General features: G+C 50.1%; 2 long non-coding RNA genes across 2 annotated transcripts; one reads left to right on the top strand and one right to left on the bottom strand.

Moving 5' to 3' along the window:
• Positions 1–14,405: 14,405 nt before the first annotated feature.
• LOC147649741 (uncharacterized) lies at positions 14,406–22,430 on the bottom strand. Its single transcript, XR_015278207.1, has 2 exons — positions 15,447–22,430; positions 14,406–15,178 (listed from the first exon to the last, which is right to left on the bottom strand). It is a non-coding gene; the product is annotated as an uncharacterized LOC147649741 (long non-coding RNA).
• Positions 17,071–18,683, top strand: LOC147649742 (uncharacterized). The gene is made up of 3 exons (XR_015278208.1): positions 17,071–17,111; positions 17,605–17,699; positions 17,789–18,683. It is a non-coding gene; the product is annotated as an uncharacterized LOC147649742 (long non-coding RNA).
• Positions 22,431–24,734: the final 2,304 nt, after the last annotated feature.

Here is a 24,734-nt window from a genome sequence, read left to right as displayed (position 1 = left end):
CCCAGGTTTAACAGCATTGATTGGAACAGTCAGCAAGGGGAGACTTTTCAACAGAATTTAAACAAAAGAGGGAAAATAACCAGGTACAAACAATTTCCTCGGCATTTCTCTTGTTTTTTTTGCCAGAGGTCCATATTGATGCTCTGCCCCACCACACAGGTGTTGGAGACCTCCTGAGGGGACAGTATCTGGCAAAGAAGCAGTATAAAATGCAGGTCTGCAGCACCACCTGGCAGTGTCCCAGCTTGGACCTCTGTGAAAACCAGCAACAAATCAGCTCCACTTGCCCAGGACACTAAATTGAGGTGAGTGCTGAATGAGCTTGCAACAGCACAACAAAAATCCAAAGGATTTTATCATCTTTGTAGCAGAAGGGACATATGGTAAATAAAATTTAATGCTGCCAAATGGGGAGAAATGTAAAATGGCCTAAGAACCATAAAGCAAAGAGCAGCATGAATGGAGGCAAACTGGTGCAAGAGGGAGGATACTGAAGATAAAGAAACAACTGAGATAATTACAAAAGCATTGAATGCATCCATGGATATTCACCCTGATTGCAAAGTAGCCCCAGCCCTGGCAGAGCCATCTGGTCCAGTGCCATGTGGGGCCTGGCTCCTGCAGGCACTCATTGTCCCTGTCCCTTTGTCTCTCACACATTTGGATCTCAGAGCTCTGTTCCTTCCTCACACCCCTCCCTGGGCCCTGGAAGAGCCGCTCTGACCCATCATCTCCTCTGCTAGGGTAGGTCAGAACTGAATGACTCTCTCCCTGAGACAGTCCCCTGTAAGAAGGTCAGGACTTTCCCCAGATTTCATGGGTTTAGTCTGGACTTTCTATTCCTCAATTCTGGCTTCTTAGTGAGACCCAGTCCTTAGCTCCCTCACATTCCTGGGGCAGGAAGGCCACATCCCAAGCCCAGATTTTGCTGGGGTTCAGAGACAGGCACAAGGTTTATGGGCCTCTTTCACCTTTATTGAATAACACCTTTTTTTCCCACCTTGGAAACTGCAGCCAACTTCACATTTCCCTGCAACACCATGCTTGTGCCTAATTAAGCTCTATTAATACTAATGAACAGACTCACCATAGCCCATCACTTTAGTCCTTAATCTAATGCCATGTTGTGACACTTGTTCAATGATGATTTCAGCCCATGAATCAAATCATTGTGGTTCAGCCCATATGCCCAGCTCCTTTCTCACGTGGGAGCAGAAAGAAATCTAGGCCAGCATATAGGAAAACTGGATAAGGAGCTTCTAATTAGAGAAAAATTAGACACAAGGCCAGGTTGTCCCAGTGCAGGGAAGCAGCTGTGGGAAGGGGCAGAGGTCTGTGCACAGTGCTTCAGCCCAAGCAGGGCCCAGCCTCAAAGCTCACATGCAGAAGGGAAAGAGACACAGAAAAGGAGCAGAGGGACACCAGGGGGGAAGGCTTTGCTAATGAGGAAACCCTAAGAGTCCTTTCCTTCTTTTTTTTCCCCCTTCACATCCCAGAGAAGAAGTGAATTCAGTTTTTCTGGGAGGAGAGGCCATTCCTGCACTGGCTCTTGGAACAAATGGTTTGTGTCAGATTTGCAAATTCTGAAAAAAATCAACTCCCCTTTAATCCCAAATGTTTCATGAAATCAAAAATGCTCTTTATTCATGATATGTTCCTATTGCTTGTCACTTAGCTCTGTAGGGTGTTGCAGAATTTAATTCTTTCCATACCTGCAGACAATTCCTAAGCTATTTGTGTTCCTCGGGTACAGGTTTCCCATTGCAATGGGCCACAAAGCACCATGTGTGTGTTGGGTGCTGGACTGGGGCCTCCTATTTAATGCTGCTGAATTATTCAGGTGGGACACTCCACTGAATACAAAGGTTCAAATAAGAAACATTAAAGTTAGAAAATCCCAGGTTCTCTGAAGTACTGGAAGGGAAAAAAATATTTCAGCCAGGTTGATTTATGTTTAAAATACTGAAATATACTGCTGCACTGATCGCTTTGAATTGTGCTGTCATGCTGGGTGGCAGAAAGAGATGAGATTTTTCAATATGTTAAAGTGTAAATGTTGTTAAAAACACAGTATTAGGAGATTAAGATTCTGACCCTTTACATTCCAATGATCGTAAAAATCAGACTTGCAGCCCATTACGGAACAGCTTGCCGAGGCATCACACTGAATCACTCCACCACCAGGATGCTATAACCCTGCTCGAGCTTATTCATTGGCATCTGCTGATGTGGCATCTACATCAAACTGTGAATGCAAATGCAACGTGGAGGGCTTGGATGTGCTTTAATAAACCCTGCCAGGTTCCCCCTCCTCATCTCAGAGCCCTGGGGGAGAAAGTGGCTCCTGCAGCCGTGGGACACGGCAGCCACAGTGGCCAGGCAGGACTCCCCGTGACAGCACCAGCCCCACTGCACCACTGCAGCTCTTCCTTCATTCATCCTGAACTAACCTGGCTGTGCACTGGCTGCAGGGAACAGCCCCAGTCTGGACCACTCCATGGACAAAGCCCCATGGGTTGCAGTTAATCAGGCTCACTTTCAGAAGAGCTACCCAAGGAGCTGCTGTGCTGTGCCCACAGAACTGTGTGCCCCTGGGCAGCCAGCGTAGCCACTGCTGCTCCCTCGGGCACCGAGGCCAGGAAACTATCATGTGCACCTAAATGTTCAGAAGGCTGCCAGATGGGGAAGAGATATCCAACCAAGACACTTCCAAGGACCTGCCCTGTCCCCTTCAGCCAGGAGCTGGTCCCCAGTGGGATAGCTGGGCTCATCTCCTGCCAGGAGAGGCGGGGACAGGCAGTGCCACTGCCTGCGGGTGCAGCCTCTGATCCTTCCAGCAGCGGCAATTATTTAATGTAATGAGGAGGATCCAAGCACTGGAACTTTTCAGAACGATTTAATGTTTTATGACAGACCAAAATTGTGTAATGAAAAAGCCTGATTTGGTGTGTGGGAAGATACTTAGAAATAAAATGTGTGCTGGTGCCTGGGAGGCTGAGGCAGATGAGTTCTGGAGCCCCCTCTCAGCCCAACCTTCCTCCTGGCCATCCTCCTCCAATAGGACAGCACTTCTCCCCCATCCCACCATCCCTGGCAGCAGGACACAGCCCTGGCAGCAGCACCACGGGGACACAGGGACTGTGGGACAGCTCTCCAGCCAGGCTGTGCCTCCAGAGCCTTCCTTTTGGACAGCTGGGTCCGGCACAGAAACATGCAGATTCTGGCTTTTATTTGAAGCAGGTTTGAAAGAGCAGTGAAGGTTATTGAAAACATAACGAAAGCTCCTCCTTATTTCATTAAATACAAATGTGAGTGGGGTCATCAGTTTTTATAGGGGCTCGTAAAGCATCCCTCTTGTTCAAATAGGCTATCAAATCACCCAGGGCTCCTCTCTGTGAGGAGCGCAATAAACCCAGAGTTTCTTCTTTAAGAAACTCATCTCAACATCATAATAAAATAACCTTAAATAATACAGTGTGGAACAGGTTTTCAATAACATAATTATAGGCTTCCATTTTTTTCCTGGCAGGTCATTTCTTGGTATCTATTTGGGATGCCATATTGCAGAGGAAGGGGGTAGGGATGGAAGCATGGGTGGATTTTGAAGCATGTCCTCAGGTCACAGCAGATCACCTTGCCTTTCCTCTGTGTGATGTGGGCACCGAGAGGCTCTCCCTCTCTTCCTCTCTTATGGGTGATGTGAAGCCTGGGGTCTGCCCAAAAGACACAGCATTTCCCTTCTTCCATTACTCGGGACAGTGCAGTCCCTGCAGGAGCATGCACATTTTGCACATATCAAAACCTTTAGCAGTGTATCTGTTTTCTTTTTTGCAAATGGTGTGTGTGTTCCAGACCTGCCATGATTTTAACCCTCTGCTTACTTACCTGAGTTATGTCTCCCCTTTATTTGGAGCAGCAGTCTGATTTGTAATGTGTGGGTGTCCACAGGGTGTCACTGATTCCACTTGGGCATTCTCACTTCAATTTTAGGGAAGGTGCATTATTTTTTCCATGCTTATATTTGAAGTTTATTTACAAATGGTAATTAGCAGGTGTTTGCATTAGGCTCTATGTCTGAGCTACTTCAGGGCAACACACACAAAAATCCCAAACCAGAGTGATGAAACTGCAGAGCCAGCTCCAGTGCACAAGTTCAGTGCCCAAGTGTACACACACACACCCCGTCCCACACACTCATGTAAAAAATCGATCTGTGCATCATCTGCACGTGTTTGCAGATAATACAAAGTTGTGTTTAAAAAAAAGGAAGAAGGAAAAGCCTCAAGTGGCAGAGCAGTTAAGGAACTCCTAGGTGTTTTTAATAACATTGATCAGCCCAAATGAAAAAAGCCAGAGCAGTGGGAGACAGGAGCAGGCAGCAGATGCTGACATTCTATCACAGCAGACACATATTGACTAGCGGTCTGAACAAGTCACTCACTCATCAGCGGCCGGCCTGATTGAGTTGCCTGCAGCCAGTAAATGAGCCTTCCATCCACTGTGGGTCGAAATGAACTGCAATCTTTTCAGACCTCGTTGTTGGCCAAATGAGAGATTTAAAACCCCGGAGGACTCCAAATGAATTTACCAAGGAGCCACAGTGACTAACAAAGCTACAATACATCAGCGCCGGGGCGCTGGGTATTACACACACTGCTGGGTGATCAGCACTGGGTATTAGCTGGCCCTGCTGATCGGCCGTGCCGAGCGATGCAGAGGTAACCAGATTAACCAACACCGAGTGTGTAAACCTTTTATGGGTTCTTTAAGGATTTAAAGATTTTGATGAGAAAACACTACAAGTTTCCCAGGGGAAATTCGCTGTTATTGATTTAATGTTTGCTTGCATGCTACCTGTCAATTTTCCAAGAGCTTCAGCAACAAAATTCGTATTTGATATTTGACAGATCTCTTCCTAGTTTGCATGAGCTGAGCAGCAGAGTGCTTTTGGAAAGAGCTCCTTTTGAAAACAAAAGAAGGGTGACTTCTGCACACACCCACTTAACCAAGACATAATCTCAGGCTAAAACAAATTCCAGGACCAACTAAAAGCTCCAAACACTTCAGAGGATGGCAAGGGATGGGTCAGACTGGCTGGATTTGTCAGTCAAATGAGGAAATTCCAATCTTACTCAGGGTCTGGTTGATGGAACATTCCTCATCCACGCACATCCGTGTGTGTCAACACATTGCACGTGGTCATGATGATGGAGGGATTTTATTGACTCTTCCTCCTGGTTTAGACCAAGATTAGGAAGTTCAGGTGTCTCACGTCCATTGAGGCATGCTGGAAGTGTGTTTGGAGTGCTGAGACCAGGGGTGTGAGGGGAGCACACAACAGCATTGGTCTCAACCAAAAACTATTAGAGAACCTCCAAAGAGTCAAATGCTGAGCACACGTGAATCCAGAGCAAAGGCCACAGAGGACAGGAACCAAGAAAGGAGCACTCCCCCCATGGTCCCTGTGAGTATATGGAGGGATTTCTCAGTTTCCCCAATTTGAGGGAGCCAACATGCCTGGGAGAGAGTTAGAGCCCTTTCCTTCCAGCACCTGCCCCCTGCAGCCCAGTGCTGCTGCCCCCAGGCACTGAGTATTCCATAAACGTTTCCATAAGGAGCTGTTCACTAGCAGGGGAGACAAATGCAATGCTCCATCCCTCTCACAGCTAATTCCTCCCCCTGTGCAGGTGCTGACCTGCTCCCTCTCTCTCTCGGGCAGAGCCCTGTGCAATGATTCAGGCCAGGCTTCACTCCCTGCTCTCGCCAGGTGCTCCCTCGATCAGTTCGCCCCCAGCACCACACAGTCCTGTTTGCGGGTTACTTCACTCCAGCTGAATGAAGTGAAATGGTTTGTCATCTCCACTTTTTTGCTGTAGTGTCCTGGAGGAATATGCTCTGGAATGCCTTCAGCAAGAGCCTCTAATCTGGAAGAGTCATTTCTCCCTCTGCCTTCTGCAGTAGAGCAGGAACACAGTGGCTGCTGGCTGGAAAATTAGCCCAGGGAACTCTCTCCTCTGTCTGTCTCTCACCTCATTAGACTAGTGAGAAAATGTAATTGTAAGTCTCTCAGGCTTGCTCCTCACCGGCTGGCGGGGGATTGTGCTTCACCAGGGCTGGGAGAGGCAAAGCTGCACCGGGCGTTAGCCCTGCACTCAGCCGAGCCTCGCTCTTCCCACCCTGAGCAGGGCACAGCTGTGCCCCTGTGCCCAGCACGGCCACCCGGGCCAGCTGTCCCTGTGCCACCCTCGTCCCACCAAGGCAGGGCAGATGGCGCTGGGCTGGCCAGGCACAGGCCGCTGGGCAAGGACGGTGTGGGGATGTCCACTCTGCAGCCCTGGGGCCAGTGCTTGCCCCTGGGCAAGCAGGCTCGGTGCAGGGCTGCACTGGGGATGGTGGGGAACAACGTGCTGCCCATGCTGGTCATGGCTGGCTCCTGCACAGGCACAGGCTGCTGCTGCCAGCACAGGGCTCTTGGGGACACCGCTCCTCAAACCTGCAGCACCACACCTCTTCTGGTCGTTGCAGCTGTATCTTCTCTTCTTGAGCCATTCCACTCTGCATTAATTGCACGCCTGCTTTAACAGCCCTGGAATTTCTAATTGCAAACACCAAACATTTGCGGGGAGGTGAAGCCACGGGTCCCAATGAAATGCAGTCTCTGCCCCTGAGATCCAAAATAACGAGGGGTGTTATTCACACCAGCCCCTGATGTGTTTTTGGCGAGGTTAACAAAGATTCGTATGCACAGGCTGGTTTTGGTGTAGGATGGGAAATGCTGAGGCTGAGTCCAACCAGCTCAGCAATAATGTGCCCACCGTGTGTTTTAAGGCAGGAAGCAACGCCTCAGCTGAAATCACTTAAACAAAAAGATTGCAGTGAGGGGCATAATGCAAGAAAGTAATAAGGTTTAAAACAGGTCAGAGCCCTTTCCCTGCTCCACTGCTCCTGAGTGAGATGCATTATTTAATGGTCTTTGGTCACCGCTGATATACTGTTGATGAAATAGATGATTTTGTTCAAAAGAGCATTAGAGAAGAAATATACAATACTGCATTACACTCCAGCACAGTTCTCTCTCTGGTAAAAGCCGATAGATTGAAGGTTTTTCCTCTTGACAGGAAAGCAAAGCAGTTGAAATGAAAAGTCTTATGAAATGGCAAATACAAATGGTAATAATGCCACCATATTCAAAATTAAATTGTTGTAATTTTAGTTTCTGAGCATGGCAAAGTAATACAATATTCAGCACAGGCTTGGGGAGCAAAACCTTTTGGCAATAACAACAGTGTCTCATGAGCTAACCAAACCATCTTTTATAAAAATGTGGAGTCTGATGGGGCTCTCCATCAGCCACAGGATGTGTTGTGCTGTGGTACCCCAGACGTGGAGCATGTGGCTGCAGTGCTGCGCTCAGCCTAGGGAGGTCTCTTCTGAAAGGAAAAGATGTTTTAGCTGTCCAGATGTGCTGGATTAGAGATCGGATTGATGACAGTCGGCAGCCAGACCTCAGCGGTATCAAGACAGAAGAGCTGTCTCACCCTTTGTGCTCCACCTGGCTATTTCCAGGCACGGCTGAAGAGTTTGGTGTGGCGCTGGCACAAAGCAGCACTGCCAGCAGCTTGTGGCAAAGGGCACTGCTGGTGAGATGCACGGGCGAGCGGGGCTGGGAAGGGGCTGATCCCACCTCTTGTCTGCCCACGAGTTCGCTCACAAGGAACCTTCCCGTTCCCGTAGCGAGCGGGCGAGCGTCTGCCTCTGCCACTCCTCCTGCCTCTGCCAGCCCTGCAAATAGCTTTCGCTATTGAATCTGCGGATTGCAACTGCTCCATGTTTGAATAGCCTGCTGACCTTTCCCAGTAATGCCTCTTTTATAACCTTCATCTTCTGCGGGGGTTCACGCCATCCCTGTACTTACAGACCAGGAATCCAATGTGTAATGATAACACGGAGCCGGGCGCTCCAGCCGTGCAATTATTCTCCCTGCGTCCCTGCTTATGCTGTGACTTTCATCGCGGTTAAATGCTGCTATTTTCTTTTGCCAGGCCCTGGGAGAGACTCGAGTTTGCCCTCGACAGATTCAAGTCTCTTCTGCCAACAGAAGGATATTACACCGCATGAGAATGGTGCTGGGCAGCGGGGCCAGGCGGGCGCGGGGGCTGGGGGACAGCACAGGGGACAGGGGGACAGCACAGGGGACAGGGGAGGCAGCACAGGGGACTGGGGGGGGCAGCACAGGGGACAGGGGAGGCAGCACAGGGGACTGGGGGGGGCAGCACAGGGGACAGGGGGACAGCACAGGGGACAGGGGAGGCAGCACAGGGGACAGGGGGACAGCACAGGGGACTGGGGGGTGCAGCACAGGGGACTGGGGGACAGCACAGGGGACAGGGGGACAGCACAGGGGACTGGGGGGGGGGGCAGCACAGGGGACTGGGGGACAGCACAGGGGACTGGGGGACAGCACAGGGGACTGGGGGACAGCATTGGGACAGCACTGGGGGCCGGGGGTAGCCCAGCCCCTCCTCTGGCACAGGGCAGGGTGGTGGCCAGAGCTGCAGCCGGGCTCTGCACCGTGCAGGGCTCCGTCCCTTGGGGAGCAGCTGGGAAGCGGCCAGGGAATCTGGAGTGTCCCCATGGGCAGAGCGGCAGCCCGGAGCGGGACTGGCCCCGGCTCGGGCTCGCTGTGCCCCGGGAGGAGCTCGGAAGGAGCTGTGGTGCCCCGCAGCGGGGCCGGGCCAGCCCCAAAGGCCGGGCTCAGCCCTCTGGCCGGGGGCTCCCGGCTCCACGGCAGCCGCGCCACACATCCATTACTCTGTAATGGGGGAATGCAGCAAAAACGGCACCGAGAGAAAGGAATACATCACTGGTAATTATCTCTAACCAGAAATCTCCTCCACTGCTCCAAGCCCCATCATTCCAGCCCTATTCTAATAAAGTGACACCTTTTTAATTATGGTAAGGACAAATCTGAAATTCCGGTAAGTAATTAGCAGGCATAATTTGCCATCTCTGACACAATGTGACTTTATCACAGGTTACCTCAGTACAAGGCAGGAGTGCAAGGCTGCTGTATATCCTCTTTTAATTTTAGAGAAACCCAAACTGTCCATTTATTTTTATTACAATGTATTTCTCGAGTAGTTGAGTGGACAGCACTGAGAGTGCTCTGAGAGTGCAAATAAACAGCAGCAGCCTTGGAATGTTAAATTTAAGGGTTGTTTTCAAGAACAGGACACTTAATTTAACAATAAACTATGTTTTTATGTACCTCCATGATACCCGCTGTTACCAAGAGCACAAGCTAGCTGGGCCCATTCAGAGGTGTGCAGGACCCACTGAGCCATTCAGCCTGGTTTATTTTCAATGAAAGGAAGTGCCCATCAAAGCAGAAAACATTTCCTCATTGCAATCCAATTATTTATTTGCGCTTCCAAAGGCTGCTTCCAGTTTTATTGTCTTCCCCCATTCTCCCCTGCTATTTGCATGTGTGCTTCAAGGGTGGTGCTTACTTCTGCTAATGGGCATAATATTAAATCCTGCAAACCGTGGCTAAGAGAGATTTTCTTAAAAAATCACAATCTTTTGCAGAGTGGATGCAGAGCATGGCAAGGTTCCTGATGTCCCTGTGATTCCTGGAACTAATATTCTCACACCTAATATATTTTTGAGAAATGTGTACTGTGGACTAAATCATAAATATTTTCATTTTGAGCCCTGCTGTCCAGTTGGGATTAGTCACTTCAGCTGCATGGGTTTGTTTTTCCTTGACAAGGGGGCAGGTGCTCCAAATCTGAGCGAATTAATTTCTCTGTGAATAAAGGACTTGAGATCTGAGGTACCAGGACATGCAAAATAGAGCCCGGTTGGGGCTCCTTTCTGGGCATGGCCCAGCACCAATCCCCACCTTCCTTCAGGAGTTGTAGCAATTGGGATAGAAGTAACTGTTCAGGAAGAAGGAAACAAAATTGGTACCTCTGCTTCAAGGGGTGAGCAGGGGGAGGGTCCCAAGGAGCAGCTGCATTGGAGGAACATCCCAGGGAGACAAACACAGCTGTGTCCTGAGTCTGCTGTCTTCTGTGCCCACACAGGGCTCTCCCCTACTGTCAAAAGCTCAGCAACTTAAACAGCCCTTTAAAAACAGATTGGATGTTTCTTGCAGATAGTCTTTCATTCTGCTAATAAAGACTTTAGAGATATTCCTGAAACCCTCAAATCCCAGGCTGTTAACTTCTTAGGAGGTGGGAACATGAGGAGGTTTGCAGGGCAGAGGAGCCTGAGCCATCCCACGTGTGATGAGCGGCCGGGGCTGGGTTGAACCATGGTGTTGTGTTCCTGTCCCCAGGTACCAGGGGGACAGCAGAATCTGAACTTTTATTTTGCGCTGCGCAGCTCCCTGTGCACCCCACAGCCCCACTATGCACGCAGGGCTCTAGATTTGTCTTTTCTTGTCTGCATCAGTGAGAGGGAGATGCATTAATAAGGCAGAGAAGCAGGGTCGGTGGCAGCCCTCGCTCTGCTTGAGGAGGAGTGATTGCTGCGCAGAGGGCTGGGAGGCAGGAGGATATAACCCTAATGTCTGCACCTCAGGACACGCCATTAAAAAGGCATCTGCACTGACACAGATCTGTTGTTTATCAATACCCTGACAAGCATTTCCCCTGCAGCCTGGAAACACCTGCCTGACGCGGCGGGTGACCGATGGAGTGCCCCGTGCCAGCCCTGCCAGGACAGCCAGCAGAGCCCTGCACCCCAGCACCCTGCACCCTGCAGCTGAGCTGGCAGCAAATGTAAAGTGAACAGGAGAGAGGGATGTAAAAAGTGCCACTGTTTGATCATGACTATTTGCAGCTCGGTGCTTCTGTTGGAGAATTTTCTGGCCTTTTATACCAAAGACAACTTTTACGTGTAAAAGCTGACCTAAACCAAAAGTGAGAGGTAGTGAATATATCAAACCAAACATTTTCAGACTGACAAAAGCATGATTTTCTGTCTGGTTTTCTTCATTCATTCCCATAATAAATTTTTTGTCTTTTTCCAGCTTTCCAGCTTTTTTCAAACTGCAATATCACACTCACTATCCCACCTTCTCCTGACATCCACTTCACAGTGCCCAAAACCATGACCACATCCCTTCCCAGTTCAGCTCCAACCTCCATTTCAGCACAGCACAAAAAGATGTGCAGTTTCTCAGCCTCACTTTGTGGGGCTGCTCCTTCCCCTCTTTCCCACTGCAGGAGCTCCCAGCCTGTCCTCTGCACCTGCCAGGGCCAGGGGGCTCACACACCACTGCCTTTTGTCCAGTGCACAAATGAGTCAGCGCTGCCTTAGAACTTCACATTACATGTAGCTTTAGTTAATTAAATGTAAAATCATTGGAATAAAATTATCCTTTCATTAGAAATTAACTCAGTGCTTAAGACTCCAATAATTACTTTTTTCTCCTCAAACTACATACAAAACGGTCAGTTAAACAGTATGTAAAAAAAAAGTTTAATGACCACAGAGCAATCAAGATTACTATTATTTAAGCACAAGCTATTAACATGTGCAATGAGGTATTAGCTAATAAATTATCTTTATAAAATTAAATTGTAATTTTATCACAAATTTTACAGAGGTTATGGGTTTTAATGGCTGTATTTAGCTGTGGCACTGAGCATGCCGCTTTCCTTCATTACTTCATTAACACTTTGCATTTAGACTCTTTCTTATTATTATATTAATTTAGGAACAGACTTAATTGATTTGTTTCTCCCCTCTTTGGGAGCCACTCGGTCTCTGGCACTGCCCAAGGGCTGGGTGCCACCATGGCTCATGCTCTTGCTTGGCTTTGGTGCAGAGATGAGCACTGGGACACCACAGGGGATTCCTCCTCGGGCTCCTTGGCTCAGGGAGTTCAGGATGAAGAAGAATTCCCTCTGGGATATCCTGGAGCTGCAGAAGAGCCCTGTGCTGCTCATCCAGGTGCTGTTCACCTCGGCCTGCAGCCTCCAAGCACAGGAGCCCTGTGCCTGCGGGTCCTCACCTGTGCATCCCCCCTGCATTCCACTCGTGTTTTTATGGAGGCAAAAGCCACGAGGAGATGCTGCACAGCTTCTGCCAGCACTGGAAGGTTTTGCAGGGCTCTCATGCTCTGTCCCACTATCTCTGGCTCTACCTGGCAGCCAGAGCCCCTGGTGTGCTCCGGTGTGGCAGCGCTGGCAGCGGCGCTGTGTGCGGCACTCGCGGGTTAGAAACTGCCTCTGCGAGTCCCCCGCAGACAGATATCCTTGAGACTCACCTCCATCTCCCGCTCAGGTCACAGGGAGATTTAGAGATGGGGAGCTGTAGTTAAGGTCCAGATCTGCTATCTGAACTTGAGTGATGGAGGACACATTCCTGGGACATGTTTATTGTCACCCGGCGGCCCGCAATCCCGCTCTCGCACAGCCACCTCCATTCCCCGTATAATTCATGGGCTGACTCCATGGTGGAGTGACTGATAAGGCCTTCATGCCAGGCTTGCCGGCCACATGTCTCAAGGAGACTCCAGAGGAGCTTCAGCACAATATAAATGTGGCTCCGTGTCAGCCTCAAACCCCTGGAAAATTCCCTGTCTCGAGAGTGCAGCATTTTAAGTAATAAAACCATAGAGAGATTACAACAAAATGTGACAGGAATTTATAGCCCTCTGCATGAACCTTTTACCTTAAGATGGAACAAAGTTGAGGGAAAAAAATTGTGTGGTTCACTTAGGTAACCTTTCCAACCACCCCCGCTCAGCTCCTGGCCCCACATTCCTCTTCGCTGATTTAATAGCAGGGAAAAACCAGCCAGGCAAGGAACTGGGGAGCAGACAGGCACCGTGCTTTAACCCTCACTGCCTCCTCCCTGCCTGAAGCACCAGGATTCCAGAGCAAGAAGAGCCCCAGGTTGTGCTGAAGGCTGGTTTTGGCCCATGCTCCTTGCTGTTGTGGACTGGGACGTCAGGACAGGCTGGCTGGCAGGCAGGCAGGGCTTTCTTTATACTTTCATTTTATTTTCCCTTGAGACACACCAAAATTCCTACAGCATCTATAGTTCCTAATGAAAAGAAGGGCTGAGCACAGGCTCCTGTACATGCCCGTACCCTAATGACATGGGGTCTGCCTCCAACTGCTCCGTCCTGCATGCAGGGAGGTGTTTTTATTGCCCGTGAAAGGGTCATGCAGCACAACTAAGCAGATTCCTGGCTCTCCCTGATGCTGAATTTACTGCCACTTTCAGCAATAAACAGTGGAATTAATTCTGAGTTTACTAATCCAAAGAGTAAACAATATCCAGTGGAGACACTCAGGCAAGATAAATGTAAGGGATTAAAAGCAAACGGGGTGAAATCATTCTGCTCCCAGCTAAGGAGCAGAATGGAGGAGTGTGAAGCCTCCACATACTGTATTATCAAATTGTTAATAAACATTTCTAAAGTCTGTAATATTGGGAAGGTTTTCTTTCCAATTCATCACAACTGGGGGTTTTATGCATGAAGCACACTCAGTGCTGAGCAGTAACTTCCCACTGTACAGGCTGACAGTCAAGGAAGGATTGGGCAGAGCTGCTGGTTTAAGAACACACAGCCAGGACAGAGCTGCTGCCCCCTTAAATGAAGTGAGAACTTGTGCCTCCACACCTTCAATGGTGCTGCATTCCCATGCAGTATTTTGGTACATATTTGACATCATCCTGGGTTACTGCTGTGCTTGTTAAATAATTAAAGGCAGGGAATGTGTTATTTACTGTCCATTTAGTGCAGCAGGCCCAGAGCTTGGCTTTGATTTTCAGTCCAGAAGGAGCGGTGACATGGCCCTGGGGAATTTTCCCACAGCACTTAGTGTGGCACAGTGCAAACCTGCATCACAGGCTTTATTTGCGAGTCAGAAATAATATTTGATTGTTAATTTTACTGGTTAATAAATTGCTAAAATATTCATTTATATTTTTGCAGACAGTATTTTACAGCTACCAGACATGCAAAGTCACATCCAAATGTTTTGGGGACCATTCTAGCAGCAGCACCTACTTTCTGTGTGAATCAGCTGGAGAAATACAGCAACACTCCAAACCACGCTGGGGACGGCTTCAGGATGCAGCTGGTCAGTAGCTGGGATGGACACTCCAGCCACTCTTGGCCTGGACATCCCGCTGATGGACCCCACGCTGCAGCCTCTCGGCCCCCAAACCGGGAATGTTTTGTTGCCTGAACTACATCTACACCCCCAGAGCTGTAACCAACTTCTTTTTGAACTTGGAAAATGAAGGAAATGGAAATAATGTGGGGAAAATTCCTGATAAATGAAAACTTCCTCCTATAGAAGAGTGTTTGAATTTGTCATCCTCAGACAAGGATAAGTTGGTTCAGTGAAGAAAAGAGTACAAATTATCAGCCCTTCAAAGCTTTCCCATTTAACCACTTTATTGCAATACAACTGCCCATAACATTTGCTTTTAGAGCCCATGATGCTGAGTGTAGTTATTACATTGCATACATAAAAGATGTTTACAATTTTTTATATATATATATGTAAAATGTTGATCCCCTGGGCCACATCGATTTGTGCCAGCTTCACGGCTGGGTTGGTGCAGGAATTCCCCTAAGAGATGTGATTAGGCTGCAGGGAACTTTCACTCTTTCCTTTTTTAATCTCCTACTTACCCATTTAACAGACCTGTCTTGGATTCCATTTATGTCAACATTTTGGGGCAATACTGGGGTATTCTGAGCTTGAGGATACCCAGCACACACAGGCTCTGACACCTCATTTTCACAATGTGCTCCAGCTGTAGATGGAACTGGGGTGATTTATTAGTTCTTGGTTGTTTCTGCAGCTGAAAACAATTGGGACAAATGCAGTAATTAGCACCTTGTGGTGCAGGGAGAGGGCAGTGCTGGGGGGACACACTGGAGCTGCCCTTTTGGATTGTCTCAAAATTAGCTCAAAAGCTCCCTGGGAATTGCCTCAGCTTCTCCCTTTGCCTGCAGCAGGAACACAGCATCACCTCCAGATGATGTCCAGAGGCTGTCCCAGGGGTGGCACAGGTGTCCCAGCAGAGTCACTTCTGCCAGCACGGTGCTGGAAGGACAGGCCACCAATGTGTCCTTGTGCCACGATGTCCCTGTGCTGGGAAGGGCCAAGCCTGCAGCGGGCTGTGTGAGATGTTCCTGCTTTTGTGAAACAGAGACATAAGCAACAGAAAGGACAAATAATTTCCCAGTAATTTGTTTTCTAATGAGCAGTGGGTTGCAATTAAGAGGGTATTCATTCTAAAGAAATTAACTGTTCTCCAACAGAGAAGAAAAAACTGTTTTATAGCTTCAATCTTCAAATTTTGACAAGCTAATCTGTAGAGTGAAATAATAATAGGGGAAATGCTACAGATTTCTTATAAAAACTCTTGGAAAAATGAATGAACTCCAAGGAACTGGGAAGTACCAGAGCTGAGCTGGTGGCTCTGCAGAGAAGACCTGGATCAGGTGGGCTGCTGGGGAAGAGGAGGTCACCTGTGGGATGCTCCAGGCTTCCAGCCTGGCCACGGTGCAGGGGCAGCTGCAGGATCCATCTGGGGCTGCAGTGTGTGGATGAGAAGACAAATATCCAGTTCATTCACATATCCATTGTGTCTCATCCTAGAGCTGATTTGAGAGGAAATAAAAGGCCACATATTGAGATACAGCATTTAAGGAAACACACGAACACGGCAGCAATATTTGCACTGTTTTCCCTTACTGGAAGAAAAGCAGAGGGGTTTTATCTGTATATTATACATTTTTAAAAGACTCTAAGTGTGATCCAGGATATTAGGCACTATTCAGCTTCGCACAGGTATCTGGCAAAATGGTTTAAACATTTATTAAATATAGAATGATAAAATACCTTGAAGATCACATCCAATCAACACAGTTTCTGCTGTGGAAAATCATGTCTCATTAATCTGTTAGAATACTTTGAACCTACCAATATATAAATGGATAAAAGAGAATATCTTGACATATTTTTAGACTTTCAAAAGGCTTTTAATGAGGTCTTCTCACAGAATTTCTTAGGAAACAAGATAAAAATGGGGGTAAGAGATACAGTAACATTATGAATCAATAACTTGGACTAAGAGGAAGGAAACAAAAGTGGGAGATATTGTAAAGGGTCACTAGCAGTGTGCTACATGGTTACACACTCAATCTAATGGCATTAATATATTAATTACTGACCTGGAAAAGGAAGCAGGGGTATAGATTAGTTAAATGCAGAAAAGATGAAAGAAATTCTGAGAAATTTGGCTGAGGCAGAAGGATGAGCTATAGTTAATGAAGGCTGATGTTGATAAATATGAATGCCCTAAACCCCAGAACTTCCCCAGCACGTAATTAGACACCAATACTCAGGTTTCCAATCCAGGCAGTGGGATGCAGCGTGGAGAGGTGACACTGAGTGGTCCCTGCAGGTGCAGTCTTATAAGCATGGCTCACCTCCACAGGCAGTTTATAATAATCATACTTCTCATGAAGCTCAAGTTCCACTGCCTCCAAATTAGATCTCGGAGCTTAAAAAAAAAAGGTAAAAGGAGGAAAATCAATGCAAACCCCGTTCCTCCCTCTCGTCGTTCCTCGTGCTTTGCTCCACCTGCCATCGGCCACAGGGCCCCTGCTGTGGGCCAGGTCTGGCCGTGGTGGGGGCTCGGGGGCTCCAGGACTCGGCAGCCCTTTGCAGGCAGCAGCTGCCCAGCACAGCCCCAGTTTGCCCAGTCCCACCCCAGTGCCCAGCAGGGCCACACTGCAGACCACTGCTGCTCTTGGAGAGCTCGGGCAGCTTAATTGTCTTGTTAAATATAAATGGGCTGGTGATTTCTTAAAACTGGAAGAGTCTGGAAAGCCATTAGGAAGAGGATAATACCAGTGGTATTTAAAAATTAAAACCGGCTGTAGCCAATCCCAGCAGCAGCAGCTTTGTCCTTTGGAGCCTGACTTTGACAGTCACTCATGGATGCTATAAACACAGGGCTGTGCTCGCAGCCAGGCAATAAAGTGACTGGTGCATTTCTTTTTGCTTTATACACCCCTGTATTGATTTTGTAGTTTATTTTTTCTTGGAGGAGAAACTAAGGTATTGCGATTTCATTTAGGTACTGCATTATAATTTCCCTGATGATTTTGTCAAATGTTCCTGGAGGAGAACACCTTCTCCCGGCGAGCAGGATTCAAAGACACCAAGCCGACTAATCCATACCTAATTGGATGAAATCGTTATGCACTTTCCCTCCTTTTGGAGGTTTTTTCAGAGTTCCCGGTTCCTTAGGGATCCTAAAAGCCACTGAAGAGGTTATTATAGTATGTCCTCGGGGATGTTTAATACCCTAGCCCTGTTCAGACATGCAAATAATCTAATTCAAAAGCCTCCTAATTAGCAAGCCAGCTACAGTTCTGGATAAGGGGGGAGAGAGAGAAATCTAAAAGGACGGTGCTTTTTCCTTTTATAGGCTGCTATTGTGCAAAAGGCAGCATAATGGATAAAAAGTAATTGTTCTGATTTTAATTGCGATCCACTATTTATAGTTTTGTTCTGTCATCTGAATAATGAGGGGATTTTGTTCCTGCAGCTCACGCTAAACACACTGCAACTGCAACACAGGATGCAGCAAGAGCCCAGCATCTCCTCTTGGAAGCACAATCTTGCCTAGCAGAGATGGTCCAAGTAAAGGATGTTAAGCTTGTTAATGAATTAGCCATTTAATTGACATAATTAGGGATAATTATTTTCTTTTAATCTATTGCCAATTTTAGGACAATTAGACTAAACAACGGTGAAGCAGATCACAGAGGGTCCTGTGCAATCCCAGTGAATGCTCTTGCCCTAAATGAAATGGTTTAAATATTAAGGATGAGCAGGTGGAGGAAGGCTCCTGGCTCACCTCACTGGTCCTGGTGAGGAGACAGGACAGCCTGCACACCCCTCCTCTGCTGAGGAGGTCACTGCAAACAGCTCCTCACCTGGGATGTGTGGCACTGGGATGGTCCCCACCAGAGCCAGCAGACCTTACCTTGCTGCTGTGAGCTCTGCATCCAGGCTGGAGCTGCAGGGCACAGTGCTGCCAAGTCCAGACAAAGGCTGAATTTATAAAGACCTGCTCAGTCAGCTGGTGCAAAAGCACGGCGATACCTGGATTCACGAGGAACAAAATGCAGAGGAAACCGAAGGCAGGACTGAGGCCAAACCTGTGTCTGTGCAGAGCAGAAGCATCACAAATGCTGCCAGGTCTCTGGGGCAGACGCAGTGCTGCCCTCAGAGGGGGCAGGAGCAGGACCCCCATCCCTGTGCCTTCGGCTGCTGCGGGAGGATGAGGGGCTTCAGGTGCAAGGTGTGCCTGGGGAGCGAGAGAGGCCCTTGTGTGAGGAGCTGAGCCCAGAGCAGCTTTTACAGGCTTTACACTGCCCAGAGCCACTACAGTGTGCCCCATTGGTGCCAGTGCCCTGTGCAAAGCAGGCAGCCACTGCCTTCCTCCTGGCCAGCCTGGCCCCATGTCCCACCTCCCTCTCTGGCTCACAGTTTCTGTGGCCCAGATTGCAGTGGCCTGTTTGCACTGGCACTGAGGGCAGGAGTTCTGGCTGAGTGAGGGGCTTGCCAAGCCTGTCTCCCCCAGCGATGCTCACTCTGCTGCACATGGCACCGCTCGTCACTTCATTATCCTATTAGAGACCCACACAGCACCTGCTCAATTGGAGCCTCGTGTGCTAGCAATTAATATGTTATGCCCTGATTAATTAGCAGGGTTAATTATGATTGCTGTTGCTTAAGCCTATGTAGAGAGAGACGGTATCATGTTGCTGTGACTTGCAGAGCTGCAGATGCACCCCTGGGAGCTGGGCCCAGCGGGTGTGAGCAGCAGCCGCCCCATGGGACGCCCTCTCCACTCCTGCTGCACTCTGGGCTGCCCAGTCACGTCTCTGCTGGCCCAATTAGCGATTCCTTTGAGGGTGGTACCTCATACCTCTTTCAGGAGCTGGAGCCCAACAGCTGATGCTGCAGGCACTGAAGGGACTGTGGGCTCCTCTGAGTTTGTTCACATTTTACCCAGTGTACCTTCAAAGTGAGTTCTTTACTTACATGAGAGCAGTCACTCTACAGGAACCCTGGGCTTCCCCTGTGCCCAGGAGTTCCTGGCCACTTTTCCCAGGCAGGCATCGGTGCCCAGAGCCACCGGCAGCTCCAGCTCAGTCAGAGAGTGCTGGGCAAGGGCAGCACAGACACGGGGCCTGGGGCTGCTCAGGAAGGGATTCCTCAGCTTCACAGTCACAAAAGCTGGCTGAGAACCACGGGGCAGGCTCCAATCTGGCACACAGCTGAGCATCTCCCATTTCCCATTACAGTTTTGATTTGTCTGTGCATGAAATAGTGAGACTTGGGGTCTTTTTGGCAGTTGTGAGTGAGAGATGACCACCCTTCTCATTGACTTATCCCTTTGAAGCTATCATCACTCATTTCTCTTGGGAAGAGAATGTGAGGCACTGGTAAATAATATAGGGCTGTGTATTTCTTTATCTCCCATAGTGTGTTGTCTCCTACATGCTGTTCTGTTCTAACAACATCCATCAAGACAAATGCATACCTGAGAACAGCCTCCCTCAAACCTCAGAAATCTGTTTCTGAGGTCACCAACTATACAGAAAAGACAAAGAAGAAACAAGAAGGAAATTGCACAAACAATTAAACATTTTTTTTCCAGAGACAGAGAGGACTCCCCTTGTCTGCACAAGGCAAGCACCAAAATAAGAATGCCACATCTCAAACACAAGGCAATCTATTATTCTCAGAGCAGTAACATGATACATTATCAGCCACCTTATCCTAGCAAAATGTATCATTACCTGCACTTTCTGCACTTTCCAGATCAATCCACTTTAAAAATGTAGTAATATAGAAGGGTATTAGGTACTAGAAAACTCATTATGAAAATGGCGCACTCAAATTCTTTAAAGGTGATATTTCATAAAATATACTATGCCTAGCTCTTGGCTCAATCATTCTTTTTAATAGCTCCATAGCAGCCAGAAAATAAAGTATTCATGAAGATTGAAGAAGATGATCCCATGAACTTCAATTTAATTGGTGCAAATTAAAACGATCCATCTTTTCACGCTGCCCGTCTATCTCCAATCATCAGTGCACTGCACGTCCAGCACCCTGATTACAATTATCTTTTAATAGGAAAACTTGTCACTTTTTGTGTGATTTACATAAGCTTGCACAAACTTACTGGTATCATTTAGGGTTGGAATGTATGATTTTTTTTTCCCATTCAAGTTCCCTGATATAGTGGGGGGAGGGGGGGCCCAGAGGTGAGGTGAGCTCTTGGCGGGGGGCTCATTTACTGCACTTAAAGCCTGGACTTGTACAAGAAGAATACCAGAACGAAGCCTTCAATATGTCTTCATCCAGCAGACCTCCCCCCAAAGAAGTGCTAATGCAGTCAGATTTCATGGTGTCTTTGCAATGACCATTGCAATTACAATACAAAAACCTAGATGACATTTTGACTTTTAATTAGGAGGGAAATGATGCTGGTCCCTGCTGATGGCTCTCTCTCTCCCTCCAACTGCTCCTAGCACTCCCATCCTGAGAAGGTACCCTGCAGGGTTTAATAAGCCATCAAATCATAGTGGTGTGGGACGTATTCTCGAGAGTTCAAATAAAATTACCATAAATGTATGTTTACTGTTCCTGGCCTAGTGTCTGGGATCTGGCTGAGGGCCCTCCAGCCAGCAGCAGCACAAAGCACCCACAGTATTAATTATTGTTACTATCATTATTACTATTTTATTTGTGATGACCACAATCCAACGGCGAGGACGCTGCGGAATGATTCATTGCCTGAAGCCATGTATGTATAATATGTTTCAATTTTTTTTCCTTATCTTTGAAAGGCAACCCTCCTTATCACAGATGGCTTCTATCCCTTAAGATGTTGGGAGATTTAGCTCTGTCTTTTGAGGCTGGGATTTCCTATGCATGGCAATAATGAGCATTGTTTAGCTGCTGTCCGTCTGTTCCCTGATAGCATCCACCTGAAAGGAGAGCATGGGCACCTGCAGAGCAGCCTGTGCCTTCCCCATGATCCACAGAACCCACTCACACCTCCACTGAAGCACATGGGGGGACAGCTCCCTCTCCCCCCCAGCCAGGAGCAGCCTCACCGAGGCCCCTGCTGAGGTCATCAGCCTGCAAGTACAAAACTTTTTAGCACATCCACTGGCAATCCAATTGCAGAGCAAGTTTTAGGACTCCTTTGCTGGCAGAGTTCAAATGAAACTCATGGCTGATCTCATTAAGCACTTGTGTCATTTTAGTGCATGAATATTAAACAGGAACATGTGTGAGCAGGATGCTGCAGAAAGAACATTTTTCCTCCCAGCAGCGCCTGACGCAGCTGCCAGCGCGGCCGGACTGACATCCCAGGGGTCCAGCCCTGCCTCCCACAGTGCTGGACAACAGCTCCAGAGCTGCCCAAAGGCAGGTGTGCTGCTGGAGAAGGAGGGACAGTGAGAGCTGCAGTGCTGGGATGAAGGCTATTTGGGAGAAGAACCCCCCACACCTTCACTGCACCAGGAGGGTCAGTGAGGGACGGCCATGGGACAGTGACAGTCAAGGCACCCAGCTCCCCTTCCTCCCACACCACAGGTGTCCAGGCAGCTCCCAGAGCTCTCCCCATCAGTCTTTTGGCACAACAAACACCACCGGTCACCGTGACCCAAATAAACTCCAATCCACTTGATCTATCAGGGAAACCTGCGGTGCTGACCTGCCATAAATCCCGGGGCGGCGGGAGCAGCACCCACACCCAGTCCCTGCAGCCACCCACCTGCCACACTCCCCAGTAAGCAGGTAATCATGAGCTGCCACAGAAAGGTGACCCATTACCGTGATGGATTTGGTGTGAAAAACAAATGGACTGAGACCTGCGGATTGCTGTCCTTACTGCACCTTGGCCTTTTGTCCTGCCGTATCAATATCTGCACAGGGCCTCATTACCCTGACGGGAGCGCAGGCTCAGGCCACGGCCGAGCTCCCCCGGCCACGCTGCCCACTGCCAGCGGGCACTGCTGGGCCCTGCCCAGCAGCTCATACCGTGCACCTTCCCTCTCCTGGTGAGGCTCAGCCCTCTGGGTGCTGGACAGGCTTAGTCCCACAGCTCCTGCCAAGCGGCTGCCAGGACCCAACTGCCCCGGCTGCGCTCACTGGGGCACCCCGGGAACCGCTGGGAGCCAGAGATGTGGGGACATCTGCCATCACCACAGGGAGCGGGAGGAGGAGGGAGAGCGGCAGAGCTGACCTTGAGGCTGCCTGAGATTGACCCTGAAGCTGCGAGATTCTCCATTCTGTTCACAGGCACTGTCATCTCTCACCTTGCAGCGAGCGCTCTCCTTGCCCATTTATCATCACAAATGTTTCTATTTAGGCTTATTTGTTTGTACAGTTAAGCCCTGTTACATTTACACCATGAAGAAGGACAAATTGTGATTTTATCCAATGTTAGATCATATCACTCCTTGCTACAACTTTCACAGCATTAATAAGGATAAAGGGAGACTTTGGAGAAATTCAATAATACAGTACATGTGATAACAGCCCAGCCAAGTGCTCTGGGGAGGGAGCGAATTCCACAACAGAGCCACGGCTGTGGCTGCTCCTTTGTGCCCGCTTCGTCTTGTCTCCCCAGGAAGGGATTTCTGCACTGGCTGAATGTGGCAAATACAATTCCAGCAATGAGGTCTTGCTCATTATGGAGCATTAGTCTGCCTGCTGGAACCCTTCATTCCCTGAGCAGTATCTTGCTCTTACACAAAACTCCAGATGCCTGCAGAGTTCCCAGCTCTTCCCACCAGCATTCACCAGGCACAGAAATGGGCTTTTTTGTTTTAAAAGACAGAAGTGGTGGCTGAAATGTGCCAGAGCAGTGGCAAGTCTGGGAAAGCAGAGTAGACAATGGTGAAGAGCAGAACCCAGAAATCAGAAATGCCAGGATACACTGGAGTGCCCAGAAAGAGGCCACTGGCCAAAGCCATGGGCATCCCCAGGCATTCCCCCAGGAACGCCCAGCACCCACCACTGCCAGCAAAGCTCTGCAGTTGCGTGTGCCTCAGCCCACTGTCACCTTGGTCCTGACTTGGAAGGGACCAGGAAGCACCTGTGCAGATGTGTCACTTGTGGTGCCAGCATCTTCACCAGCACCTCCATCCTCCTCAGCGTCCATCTGAAGCTGCTCCTGGCCCAGGAGAGCTCACTGCTGCTCCCTGCCAGTGCCAGGAGCAGCAGGGTCAGACACCAGCACCCACAAGCACATCAGCCCAGACTCCATCTCATGGAAAATCTCCCTGGGGCTTGACACCTTTTCCCGGTGGGAATTCCAGTAGGTGCAAATCTGTATGAAAAACCCGCTGTGCTGGGACAGGTGTTTGCTCAGGCTGGTGTCAGCCGGGGGCTCGGCCAGGGCCGTGCTCGGCTCCCCTCAGCAAAGTGCCTGTCAGCAGGGCCGGGCAGCCGCCCCGGGGTGCCCGATTGGGGGTGGCCGCTCCGGGGTCCGTCCTGCGGGGACACCGCGGGGTCCCCTGTGCGGGTGGCTGTGCCACAGCGCGCTGCCGGCTGCGCTGGCCCGGGAGCTCCTGCCTCAAAGCAATCATCATTTATGTTATCCTTACTGCCGAGGGCACGGACCTTCAATCATTCTTCCTAGTTAGACACAATCATCAGCCAGATTTGTCTTGTTTAGCTGAAATGCATACACAGTAACTACACGGCGCTGCGGATGCTCCGTGGATGGTTTGCTAATCCTGCGTGCCGAGCGCTCTCCGCCCCTGCCCCGCCTTTGGCTGCAGGGCAGCTCTGCTTTCCCGGAGCACGGCTGTGCCTCGGAGCGGACATTTCCGGAGCGGGGGCTGTGCCAGCCCCGGCCCGAGCAGCGCTCCGCAGCCCCGGGGTGCGGGGGCCCGCTCAGGCCGCTCACCCGGGCCTGGCTCGGGCCGCTCACCCGGGCCCGCTCGGGCCGCTCACCCGGGCCTGGCTCGGGCCGTTCACCCGGGCCTGGCTCGGGGGCCGCTCACCCGGGCCTGGCTCGGGCCGCTCACCCGGGCCTGGCTCGGGCCGCTCACCCGGGCCATCTCGGGCCGCTCACCCGGGCCATCTCGGGCCGCTCACCCGGGCCTGCTCGGGCCGCTCACCCGGGCCATCTCGGGCCGCTCACCCGGGCCCTCTCGGGCCGCTCACCCGGGCCCGCTCGGGCCGTTCACCCGGGCCTGGCTCGGGCCGCTCACCCGGGCCATCTCGGGCCGTTCACCCGGGCCATCTCGGGCCGCTCACCCGGGCCTGGCTCGGGCCGCTCACCCGGGCCTGGCTCGGGCCGCTCACCCGGGCCATCTCGGGCCGTTCACCCGGGCCCGGCTCGGGCCGCTCACCCGGGCCTGGCTCGGGCCGCTCACCCGGGCCATCTCGGGCCGCTCACCCGGGCCATCTCGGGCCGCTCACCCGGGCCATCTCGGGCCGCTCACCCGGGCCATCTCGGGCCGTTCACCCGGGCCATCTCGGGCCGCTCACCCGGGCCATCTCGGGCCGTTCACCCGGGCCCGGCTCGTCCCGCTCGGTCCCGGGCTGGCTCCGAGCCCACCCCGGCCGGGACACCCTGCTCGGGGTGCAGCCCCTGCTGTCGCTCCGCGCCTCCTTCCACACACACATAGATTT

The sequence above is a fragment of the Cyanistes caeruleus genome, chromosome 20 (assembly GCF_971803275.1).
Source record: "Cyanistes caeruleus chromosome 20, bCyaCae1.hap1.1, whole genome shotgun sequence".
NCBI classification, from domain to species: domain Eukaryota; kingdom Metazoa; phylum Chordata; class Aves; order Passeriformes; family Paridae; genus Cyanistes; species Cyanistes caeruleus.
Note: the sequence above shows the minus strand (reverse complement) of the source record. Positions and strands in the feature narration are given on the sequence as shown.